The sequence below is a fragment of the Ambystoma mexicanum genome, chromosome 3q, assembly GCF_040938575.1.
Source record: "Ambystoma mexicanum isolate Mex_15411 chromosome 3q, UKY_AmexF1_1, whole genome shotgun sequence".
In the NCBI taxonomy this organism is placed as follows: domain Eukaryota; kingdom Metazoa; phylum Chordata; class Amphibia; order Caudata; family Ambystomatidae; genus Ambystoma; species Ambystoma mexicanum.
This window is the reverse complement of record NC_090926.1, coordinates 1,139,533,624-1,139,543,623: the sequence shown is the minus strand read 5'-3', so window position 1 is coordinate 1,139,543,623 and position 10,000 is coordinate 1,139,533,624. Positions and strand designations below refer to the sequence as shown.

The 10,000-nt window shown below is 51.2% G+C and overlaps 11 non-coding genes across 11 annotated transcripts; all 11 read left to right on the top strand.

Moving 5' to 3' along the window:
• The first annotated feature begins 482 nt into the window (after window positions 1–482).
• Window positions 483–564, top strand: TRNAS-AGA (transfer RNA serine (anticodon AGA)). Its single transcript has one exon. It is a non-coding gene; the product is annotated as a tRNA-Ser (tRNA).
• A 363-nt stretch (window positions 565–927) lies between these two features.
• Window positions 928–1,009, top strand: TRNAS-CGA (transfer RNA serine (anticodon CGA)). Its single transcript has one exon. It is a non-coding gene; the product is annotated as a tRNA-Ser (tRNA).
• A 1,122-nt stretch (window positions 1,010–2,131) lies between these two features.
• Window positions 2,132–2,213, top strand: TRNAS-AGA (transfer RNA serine (anticodon AGA)). The gene has a single exon. It is a non-coding gene; the product is annotated as a tRNA-Ser (tRNA).
• A 363-nt stretch (window positions 2,214–2,576) lies between these two features.
• On the top strand, window positions 2,577–2,658 carry TRNAS-UGA (transfer RNA serine (anticodon UGA)). Its single transcript has one exon. It is a non-coding gene; the product is annotated as a tRNA-Ser (tRNA).
• Window positions 2,659–3,770: 1,112 nt separating this feature from the next.
• On the top strand, window positions 3,771–3,852 carry TRNAS-CGA (transfer RNA serine (anticodon CGA)). Its single transcript has one exon. It is a non-coding gene; the product is annotated as a tRNA-Ser (tRNA).
• Window positions 3,853–4,974: 1,122 nt separating this feature from the next.
• On the top strand, window positions 4,975–5,056 carry TRNAS-AGA (transfer RNA serine (anticodon AGA)). The gene has a single exon. It is a non-coding gene; the product is annotated as a tRNA-Ser (tRNA).
• A 363-nt stretch (window positions 5,057–5,419) lies between these two features.
• Window positions 5,420–5,501, top strand: TRNAS-CGA (transfer RNA serine (anticodon CGA)). Its single transcript has one exon. It is a non-coding gene; the product is annotated as a tRNA-Ser (tRNA).
• A 1,122-nt stretch (window positions 5,502–6,623) lies between these two features.
• On the top strand, window positions 6,624–6,705 carry TRNAS-AGA (transfer RNA serine (anticodon AGA)). The gene has a single exon. It is a non-coding gene; the product is annotated as a tRNA-Ser (tRNA).
• A 363-nt stretch (window positions 6,706–7,068) lies between these two features.
• TRNAS-UGA (transfer RNA serine (anticodon UGA)) lies at window positions 7,069–7,150 on the top strand. Its single transcript has one exon. It is a non-coding gene; the product is annotated as a tRNA-Ser (tRNA).
• Window positions 7,151–8,707: 1,557 nt separating this feature from the next.
• On the top strand, window positions 8,708–8,789 carry TRNAS-CGA (transfer RNA serine (anticodon CGA)). Its single transcript has one exon. It is a non-coding gene; the product is annotated as a tRNA-Ser (tRNA).
• Window positions 8,790–9,911: 1,122 nt separating this feature from the next.
• Window positions 9,912–9,993, top strand: TRNAS-AGA (transfer RNA serine (anticodon AGA)). Its single transcript has one exon. It is a non-coding gene; the product is annotated as a tRNA-Ser (tRNA).
• The last annotated feature ends 7 nt before the right edge of the window (window positions 9,994–10,000 follow it).

The window sequence follows — 10,000 nt, the reverse complement described above, 5'->3', positions numbered from 1 at the left end:
ACCACCCAAATCTTTGCCATATGGCTTAGACTAACTACCGGACCACTCGTGCGGCCATTTATTCCTCTGGAGCCTGTCAAAATGGCTTGCCGAAATTGGCTCCCAGGAGGCATCTGCAACTCGATTTGCATAGAGACAGCCCCTGCCCAGGCATGCTTCCAAACAGGACACTGTTAACAGTTTCAATTTGGAGCTGGCAGAAGCCAGTGCAACCTAGTGAAGGTGAGGCTCTGCTGCCTGGCCGCTTGCTAGGTTTATTAGCCCAGATCTGTCCCTGGCACTTAGTCCGAGCTTGGCAGGGAGGGGATATGGCATTTAGGGAACTTGGGCCAGACCATAGAGATTCTGACTTTTGAATGCATTTTCAAGGGTCATGGGAGGGCCAAAAGGGAACGGTGCAGAGCGGCATAAAGTAAGGGGCGGAGGAGACATTGTGTGTGGCTAAAGTGTTAAGTTTATAGTAGAAACAGGTTTGCTCAGGAGTAGTCGTGGCCGAGTGGTTAAGGCGATGGACTAGAAATCCATTGGGGTTTCCCCGCGCAGGTTCAAATCCTGCCGACTACGGTGCAGCGCCCGCTTTTATTGTTTACTCTTTTCTGGTGTGGAAAACAATCTTAAAATAGCAGTATAATACAATTACTAAAGGAGGCTGCGGCGCACTTGAGCTATTCAAGCAAGATCCTAGGAGTAAAAGCGGCTTCATCCTTTAGGCCAACGCAGAGAAACTGGTACGTTTTGACGGGTTTCGTTTTGCAATTTCAAACATATATGTACATTTAAAAGAAACTTGTGAGGAGAAAGAACGGTGCATGATGAGAGAGAAGGGTGGAAAGTACAGGACAAGATCTAGAGGCAAGGCGGTAGAGACTAAGGACTCTTCTGTGTAAGCACAGCACGATCTTTCGAGTGAGAGTTTCACTCTCATGGGTAGTCGTGGCCGAGTGGTTAAGGCGATGGACTCGAAATCCATTGGGGTCTCCCCGCGCAGGTTCGAACCCTGCTGACTACGCCTCGGTTTGAACTGAGCTGCAATTTTGCAATTTGCTCGGAAATGTCCCCAAAACAAGATGTAAACATGCATGTTGATTATAGGATGGACGATAAAGCAGACATTGGGAAGACTCCCATCCAGGACTCTCTGACTGTTAGGGGTGGGGGCCACGATTATATTTCCACCCTGACACTAGTTGCCGCTAGAGCCATCGACGCCTGGCATCGCCTCCGTCTGTAAGAAGCCCATCCTGCGCTTTTCCTTGCCTGCATCTTTACAGCAGATATTGGGAGGGGTCCATGTGGATACAGAGGATGGAGCAACTGGCACGCAAGCTATCTGCCGAGCCTTTTTTGTGTGTCAGCACAAGGGTTCTCGTGTCACTTCTAGACCTTCCTTGGCAGATGCATTCAGGAGAGGCCCCCTACCTGCGACACAGTGAAAGTACAGTCTTTTGCTGCCCTGTGCAAGCTAGGGGACTGAAGGCACAGCTTTCTGCCACAACAGCAGAGAGCAGAGGAAGGGCGCCCAGGAGGACCGTCAGAGGGTGGTGAGGCCCCTGTCCTCTCGGCCCCGATCGGCCAAGACCTCTCTATTTGGGCAGAAGGGACCCATTCTGCGGTCCTCTGAGGCTTAGGGCCACATGCCCAGAAGGCCCACCACCCAAATCTTTGCCATATGGCTTAGACTAACTACCGGACCACTCGTGCGGCCATTTATTCCTCTGGAGCCTGTCAAAATGGCCTGCCGAAATTGGCTCCCAGGAGGCCTCTGCAACTCGATATGCATAGAGACAGCCCCTGCCCAGGCATGCTTCCAAACAGGACACTGTTAACAGTTTCAATTTGGAGCTGGCAGAAGCCAGTGCAACCTAGTGAAGGTGAGGCTCTGCTGCCTGGCCGCTTGCTAGGTTTATTAGCACAGATCTGTCCCTGGCACTTAGTCCGAGCTTGGCAGGGAGGGGATATGGCATTTAGGGAACTTGGGCCAGACCATAGAGATTCTGACTTTTGAATGCATTTTCAAGGGTCATGGGAGGGCCAAAAGGGAACGGTGCAGAGCGGCATAAAGTAAGGGGCGGAGGAGACATTGTGTGTGGCTAAAGTGTTAAGTTTATAGTAGAAACAGGTTTGCTCAGGAGTAGTCGTGGCCGAGTGGTTAAGGCGATGGACTAGAAATCCATTGGGGTTTCCCCGCGCAGGTTCAAATCCTGCCGACTACGGTGCAGCGCCCGCTTTTATTGTTTACTCTTTTCTGGTGTGGAAAACAATCTTAAAATAGCAGTATAATACAATTACTAAAGGAGGCTGCGGCGCACTTGAGCTATTCAAGCAAGATCCTAGGAGTAAAAGCGGCTTCATCCTTTAGGCCAACGCAGAGAAACTGGTACGTTTTGACGGGTTTCGTTTTGCAATTTCAAACATATATGTACATTTAAAAGAAACTTGTGAGGAGAAAGAACGGTGCATGATGAGAGAGAAGGGTGGAAAGTACAGGACAAGATCTAGAGGCAAGGCGGTAGAGACTAAGGACTCTTCTGTGTAAGCACAGCACAATCTTTCGAGTGAGAGTTTCACTCTCATGGGTAGTCGTGGCCGAGTGGTTAAGGCGATGGACTTGAAATCCATTGGGGTTTCCCCGCGCAGGTTCGAACCCTGCCGACTACGTCTCGGTTTGAACTGAGCTGCAATTTTGCAATTTGCTCGGAAATGTCCCCAAAACAAGATGTAAACATGCATGTTGATTATAGGATGGACGATAAAGCAGACATTGGGAAGACTCCCATCCAGGACTCTCTGACTGTTAGGGGTGGGGGCCACGATTATATTTCCACCCTGACACTAGTTGCCGCTAGAGCCATCGACGCCTGGCATCGCCTCCGTCTGTAAGAAGCCCATCCTGCGCTTTTCCTTGCCTGCATCTTTACAGCAGATATTGGGAGGGGTCCATGTGGATACAGAGGATGGAGCAACTGGCATGCAAGCTATCTGCCGAGCCTTTTTTGTGCTGGTTCTCGTGTCACTTCTAGACCTTCCTTGGCAGATGCATTCAGGAGAGGCCCCCTACCTGCGACACAGTGAAAGTACAGTCTTTTGCTGCCCTGTGCAAGCCAGGGGACTGAAGGAACAGCTTTCTGCCACAACAGCAGAGAGCAGAGGAAGGGCGCCCAGGAGAACCGTCAGAGGGTGGTGAGGCCACTGTCCTCTCGGCCCCGATCGGCCAAGACCTCTCTATATGGGCAGAAGGGACCCATTCTGCGGTCCTCTGAGACTTAGGGCCACATGCCCAGAAGGCCCACCACCCAAATCTTTGCCATATGGCTTAGACTAACTACCGGACCACTTGTGCGGCCATTTATTCCTCTGGAGCCTGTCAAAATGGCCTGCCGAAATTGGCTCCCAGGAGGCCTCTGCAACTCGATTTGCATAGAGACAGCCCCTGCCCAGGCATGCTTCCAAACAGGAGACTGTTAACAGTTTCAATTTGGAGCTGGCCGAAGCCAGTGCAACCTAGTGAAGGTGAGGCTCTGCTGCCTGGCCGCTTGCTAGGTTTATTAGCACAGATCTGTCCCTGGCACTTAGTCCGAGCTTGGCACGGAGGGGATATGGCATTTAAGGAACTTGGGCCAGACCATAGAGATTCTGACTTTTGAATGCATTTTCAAGGGTCATGGGAGGGCCAAAAGAGAACGGTGCAGAGCGGCATAAGGTAAGGGGCGGAGGAGACAGTGTGTGTGGCTAAAGTGTTAAGTTTATAGTAGAAACATGTTTGCTCAGGAGTAGTCGTGGCCGAGTGGGTAAGGCGATGGACTCGAAATCCATTGGGGTCTCCCCGCGCAGGTTCAAACCCTGCCGATTACGTCTCGGTTTGAACTGAGCTGCAATTTTGCAATTTGCTCGGAAATGTCCCCAAAACAAGATGTAAACAAGCATGTTGATTATAGGATGGACGATAAAGCAGACATTGGGAAGACTCCCATCCAGGACTCTCTGACTGTTAGGGGTGGGGGCCACGATTATATTTCCACCCTGACACTAGTTGCCGCTAGAGCCATCGACGCCTGGCATCGCCTCCGTCTGTAAGAAGCCCATCCTGCGCTTTTCCTTGCCTGCATCTTTACAGCAGATATTGGGAGGGGTCCATGTGGATACAGAGGATGGAGCAACTGGCACGCAAGCTATCTGCCGAGCCTTTTTTGTGTGTCAGCACAAGGGTTCTCGTGTCACTTCTAGACCTTCCTTGGCAGATGCATTCAGGAGAGGCCCCCTACCTGCGACCCAGTGAAAGTACAGTCTTTTGCTGCCCTGTGCAAGCCAGGGGACTGAAGGCACAGCTTTCTGCCACAACAGCAGAGAGCAGAGGAAGGGCGCCCAGGAGGACCGTCAGAGGGTGGTGAGGCCCCTGTCCTCTCGGCCCCGATCGGCCAAGACCTCTCTATTTGGGCAGAAGGGACCCATTCTGCGGTCCTCTGAGGCTTAGGGCCACATGCCCAGAAGGCCCACCACCCAAATCTTTGCCATATGGCTTAGACTAACTACCGGACCACTCGTGCGGCCATTTATTCCTCTGGAGCCTGTCAAAATGGCTTGCCGAAATTGGCTCCCAGGAGGCATCTGCAACTCGATTTGCATAGAGACAGCCCCTGCCCAGGCATGCTTCCAAACAGGACACTGTTAACAGTTTCAATTTGGAGCTGGCAGAAGCCAGTGCAACCTAGTGAAGGTGAGGCTCTGCTGCCTGGCCGCTTGCTAGGTTTATTAGCCCAGATCTGTCCCTGGCACTTAGTCCGAGCTTGGCAGGGAGGGGATATGGCATTTAGGGAACTTGGGCCAGACCATAGAGATTCTGACTTTTGAATGCATTTTCAAGGGTCATGGGAGGGCCAAAAGGGAACGGTGCAGAGCGGCATAAAGTAAGGGGCGGAGGAGACATTGTGTGTGGCTAAAGTGTTAAGTTTATAGTAGAAACAGGTTTGCTCAGGAGTAGTCGTGGCCGAGTGGTTAAGGCGATGGACTAGAAATCCATTGGGGTTTCCCCGCGCAGGTTCAAATCCTGCCGACTACGGTGCAGAGCTTGCTTTTATTATTTACTCTTTTCTGGTGTGGAAAACAATCTTAAAATAGCAGTATAATACAATTACTAAAGGAGGCTGCGGCGCACTTGAGCTATTCAAGCAAGATCCTAGGAGTAAAAGCGGCTTCATCCTTTTGAACAACGCAGAGAAACTGGTACGTTTTGACAGTTTTCGTTTTGCAATTTCAAACGTATATGTACATTTAAAAGAAACTTGTGAGGAGAAAGAACGGTGCATGATGAGAGAAAAGGGTGGAAAGTACAGGACAAGATCTAGAGGCAAGGCGGTAGAGACTAAGGACTCTTCTGTGTAAGCGCAGCACGATCTTTCGAGTGAGAGTTTTACTCTCATGGGTAGTCGTGGCCGAGTGGGTAAGGCGATGGACTCGAAATCCATTGGGGTCTCCCCGCGCAGGTTCAAACCCTGCCGATTACGTCTCGGTTTGAACTGAGCTGCAATTTTGCAATTTGCTCGGAAATGTCCCCAAAACAAGATGTAAACATGCATGTTGATTATAGGATGGACGATAAAGCAGACATTGGGAAGACTCCCATCCAGGACTCTCTGACTGTTAGGGGTGGGGGCCACGATTATATTTCCACCCTGACACTAGTTGCCGCTAGAGCCATCGACGCCTGGCATCGCCTCCGTCTGTAAGAAGCCCATCCTGCGCTTTTCCTTGCCTGCATCTTTACAGCAGATATTGGGAGGGGTCCATGTGGATACAGAGGATGGAGCAACTGGCACGCAAGCTATCTGCCGAGCCTTTTTTGTGTGTCAGCACAAGGGTTCTCGTGTCACTTCTAGACCTTCCTTGGCAGATGCATTCAGGAGAGGCCCCCTACCTGCGACCCAGTGAAAGTACAGTCTTTTGCTGCCCTGTGCAAGCCAGGGGACTGAAGGCACAGCTTTCTGCCACAACAGCAGAGAGCAGAGGAAGGGCGCCCAGGAGGACCGTCAGAGGGTGGTGAGGCCCCTGTCCTCTCGGCCCCGATCGGCCAAGACCTCTCTATTTGGGCAGAAGGGACCCATTCTGCGGTCCTCTGAGGCTTAGGGCCACATGCCCAGAAGGCCCACCACCCAAATCTTTGCCATATGGCTTAGACTAACTACCGGACCACTCGTGCGGCCATTTATTCCTCTGGAGCCTGTCAAAATGGCTTGCCGAAATTGGCTCCCAGGAGGCCTCTGCAACTCGATTTGCATAGAGACAGCCCCTGCCCAGGCATGCTTCCAAACAGGACACTGTTAACAGTTTCAATTTGGAGCTGGCAGAAGCCAGTGCAACCTAGTGAAGGTGAGGCTCTGCTGCCTGGCCGCTTGCTAGGTTTATTAGCACAGATCTGTCCCTGGCACTTAGTCCGAGCTTGGCAGGGAGGGGATATGGCATTTAGGGAACTTGGGCCAGACCATAGAGATTCTGACTTTTGAATGCATTTTCAAGGGTCATGGGAGGGCCAAAAGGGAACGGTGCAGAGCGGCATAAAGTAAGGGGCGGAGGAGACATTGTGTGTGGCTAAAGTGTTAAGTTTATAGTAGAAACAGGTTTGCTCAGGAGTAGTCGTGGCCGAGTGGTTAAGGCGATGGACTAGAAATCCATTGGGGTTTCCCCGCGCAGGTTCAAATCCTGCCGACTACGGTGCAGCGCCCGCTTTTATTGTTTACTTTTTTCTGGTGTGGAAAACAATCTTAAAATAGCAGTATAATACAATTACTAAAGGAGGCTGCGGCGCACTTGAGCTATTCAAGCAAGATCCTAGGAGTAAAAGCGGCTTCATCCTTTAAGCCAACGCAGAGAAACTGGTACGTTTTGACGGGTTTCGTTTTGCAATTTCAAACATATATGTACATTTAAAAGAAACTTGTGAGGAGAAAGAATGGTGCATGATGAGAGAGAAGGGTGGAAAGTACAGGACAAGATCTAGAGGCAAGGCGGTAGAGACTAAGGACTCTTCTGTGTAAGCACAGCACAATCTTTCGAGTGAGAGTTTCACTCTCATGGGTAGTCGCGGCCGAGTGGTTAAGGCGATGGACTTGAAATCCATTAGGGTTTCCCCGCGCAGGTTCGAACCCTGCCGACTACGTCTCGGTTTGAACTGAGCTGCAATTTTGCAATTTGCTCGGAAATGTCCCCAAAACAAGATGTAAACATGCATGTTGATTATAGGATGGACGATAAAGCAGACATTGGGAAGACTCCCATCCAGGACTCTCTGACTGTTAGGGGTGGGGGCCACGATTATATTTCCACCCTGACACTAGTTGCCGCTAGAGCCATCGACGCCTGGCATCGCCTCCGTCTGTAAGAAGCCCATCCTGCGCTTTTCCTTGCCTGCATCTTTACAGCAGATATTGGGAGGGGTCCATGTGGATACAGAGGATGGAGCAACTGGCATGCAAGCTATCTGCCGAGCCTTTTTTGTGCTGGTTCTCGTGTCACTTCTAGACCTTCCTTGGCAGATGCATTCAGGAGAGGCCCCCTACCTGCGACACAGTGAAAGTACAGTCTTTTGCTGCCCTGTGCAAGCCAGGGGACTGAAGGAACAGCTTTCTGCCACAACAGCAGAGAGCAGAGGAAGGGCGCCCAGGAGAACCGTCAGAGGGTGGTGAGGCCACTGTCCTCTCGGCCCCGATCGGCCAAGACCTCTCTATATGGGCAGAAGGGACCCATTCTGCGGTCCTCTGAGACTTAGGGCCACATGCCCAGAAGGCCCACCACCCAAATCTTTGCCATATGGCTTAGACTAACTACCGGACCACTTGTGCGGCCATTTATTCCTCTGGAGCCTGTCAAAATGGCCTGCGGAAATTGGCTCCCAGGAGGCCTCTGCAACTCGATTTGCATAGAGACAGCCCCTGCCCAGGCATGCTTCCAAACAGGAGACTGTTAACAGTTTCAATTTGGAGCTGGCCGAAGCCAGTGCAACCTAGTGAAGGTGAGGCTCTGCTGCCTGGCCGCTTGCTAGGTTTATTAGCACAGATCTGTCCCTGGCACTTAGTCCGAGCTTGGCACGGAGGGGATATGGCATTTAAGGAACTTGGGCCAGACCATAGAGATTCTGACTTTTGAATGCATTTTCAAGGGTCATGGGAGGGCCAAAAGAGAACGGTGCAGAGCGGCATAAAGTAAGGGGCGGAGGAGACAGTGTGTGTGGCTAAAGTGTTAAGTTTATAGTAGAAACACGTTTGCTCAGGAGTAGTCGTGGCCGAGTGGTTAAGGCGATGGACTAGAAATCCATTGGGGTTTCCCCGCGCAGGTTCAAATCCTCTCGACTACGGCGCAGCGCCCGCTTTTATTATTTACTCTTTTCTGGTTTGGAAAACAATTTTAAAATAGCAGTATAATACAATTACTAAAGGAGGCTGTGGCGCACTTGAGCTATTCAAGCAAGATCCTAGGAGTAAAAGCGGCTTCATCCTTTTGAACAACGCAGAGAAACTGGTACGTTTTGACAGTTTTGGTTTTGCAATTTCAAACGTATATGTACATTTAAAAGAAACTTGTGAGGAGAAAGAACGGTGCATGATGAGAGAAAAGGGTGGAAAGTACAGGACAAGATCTAGAGGCAAGGCGGTAGAGAGTAAGGACTCTATTGTGTAAGCACAGCACGATCTTTCGAGTGAGAGTTTTACTCTCATGTGTAGTCGTGGCCGAGTGGTTAAGGCGATGGACTCGAAATCCATTGGGGTCTCCCCGCGCAGGTTCGAACCCTGCCGACTACGTCTCGGTTTGAACTGAGCTGCAATTTTGCAATTTGCTCGGAAATGTCCCCAAAACAAGATGTAAACAAGCATGTTGATTATAGGATGGACGATAAAGCAGACATTGGGAAGACTCCCATCCAGGACTCTCTGACTGTTAGGGGTGGGGGCCACGATTATATTTCCACCCTGACACTAGTTGCCGCTAGAGCCATCGACGCCTGGCATCGCCTCCGTCTGTAAGAAGCCCATCCTGCGCTTTTCCTTGCCTGCATCTTTACAGCAGATATTGGGAGGGGTCCATGTGGATACAGAGGATGGAGCAACTGGCACGCAAGCTATCTGCCGAGCCTTTTTTGTGTGTCAGCACAAGGGTTCTCGTGTCACTTCTAGACCTTCCTTGGCAGATGCATTCAGGAGAGGCCCCCTACCTGCGACCCAGTGAAAGTACAGTCTTTTGCTGCCCTGTGCAAGCCAGGGGACTGAAGGCACAGCTTTCTGCCACAACAGCAGAGAGCAGAGGAAGGGCGCCCAGGAGGACCGTCAGAGGGTGGTGAGGCCCCTGTCCTCTCGGCCCCGATCGGCCAAGACCTCTCTATTTGGGCAGAAGGGACCCATTCTGCGGTCCTCTGAGGCTTAGGGCCACATGCCCAGAAGGCCCACCACCCAAATCTTTGCCATATGGCTTAGACTAACTACCGGACCACTCGTGCGGCCATTTATTCCTCTGGAGCCTGTCAAAATGGCTTGCCGAAATTGGCTCCCAGGAGGCATCTGCAACTCGATTTGCATAGAGACAGCCCCTGCCCAGGCATGCTTCCAAACAGGACACTGTTAACAGTTTCAATTTGGAGCTGGCAGAAGCCAGTGCAACCTAGTGAAGGTGAGGCTCTGCTGCCTGGCCGCTTGCTAGGTTTATTAGCACAGATCTGTCCCTGGCACTTAGTCCGAGCTTGGCAGGGAGGGGATATGGCATTTAGGGAACTTGGGCCAGACCATAGAGATTCTGACTTTTGAATGCATTTTCAAGGGTCATGGGAGGGCCAAAAGGGAACGGTGCAGAGCGGCATAAAGTAAGGGGCGGAGGAGACATTGTGTGTGGCTAAAGTGTTAAGTTTATAGTAGAAACAGGTTTGCTCAGGAGTAGTCGTGGCCGAGTGGTTAAGGCGATGGACTAGAAATCCATTGGGGTTTCCCCGCGCAGGTTCAAATCCTGCCGACTACGGTGCAGA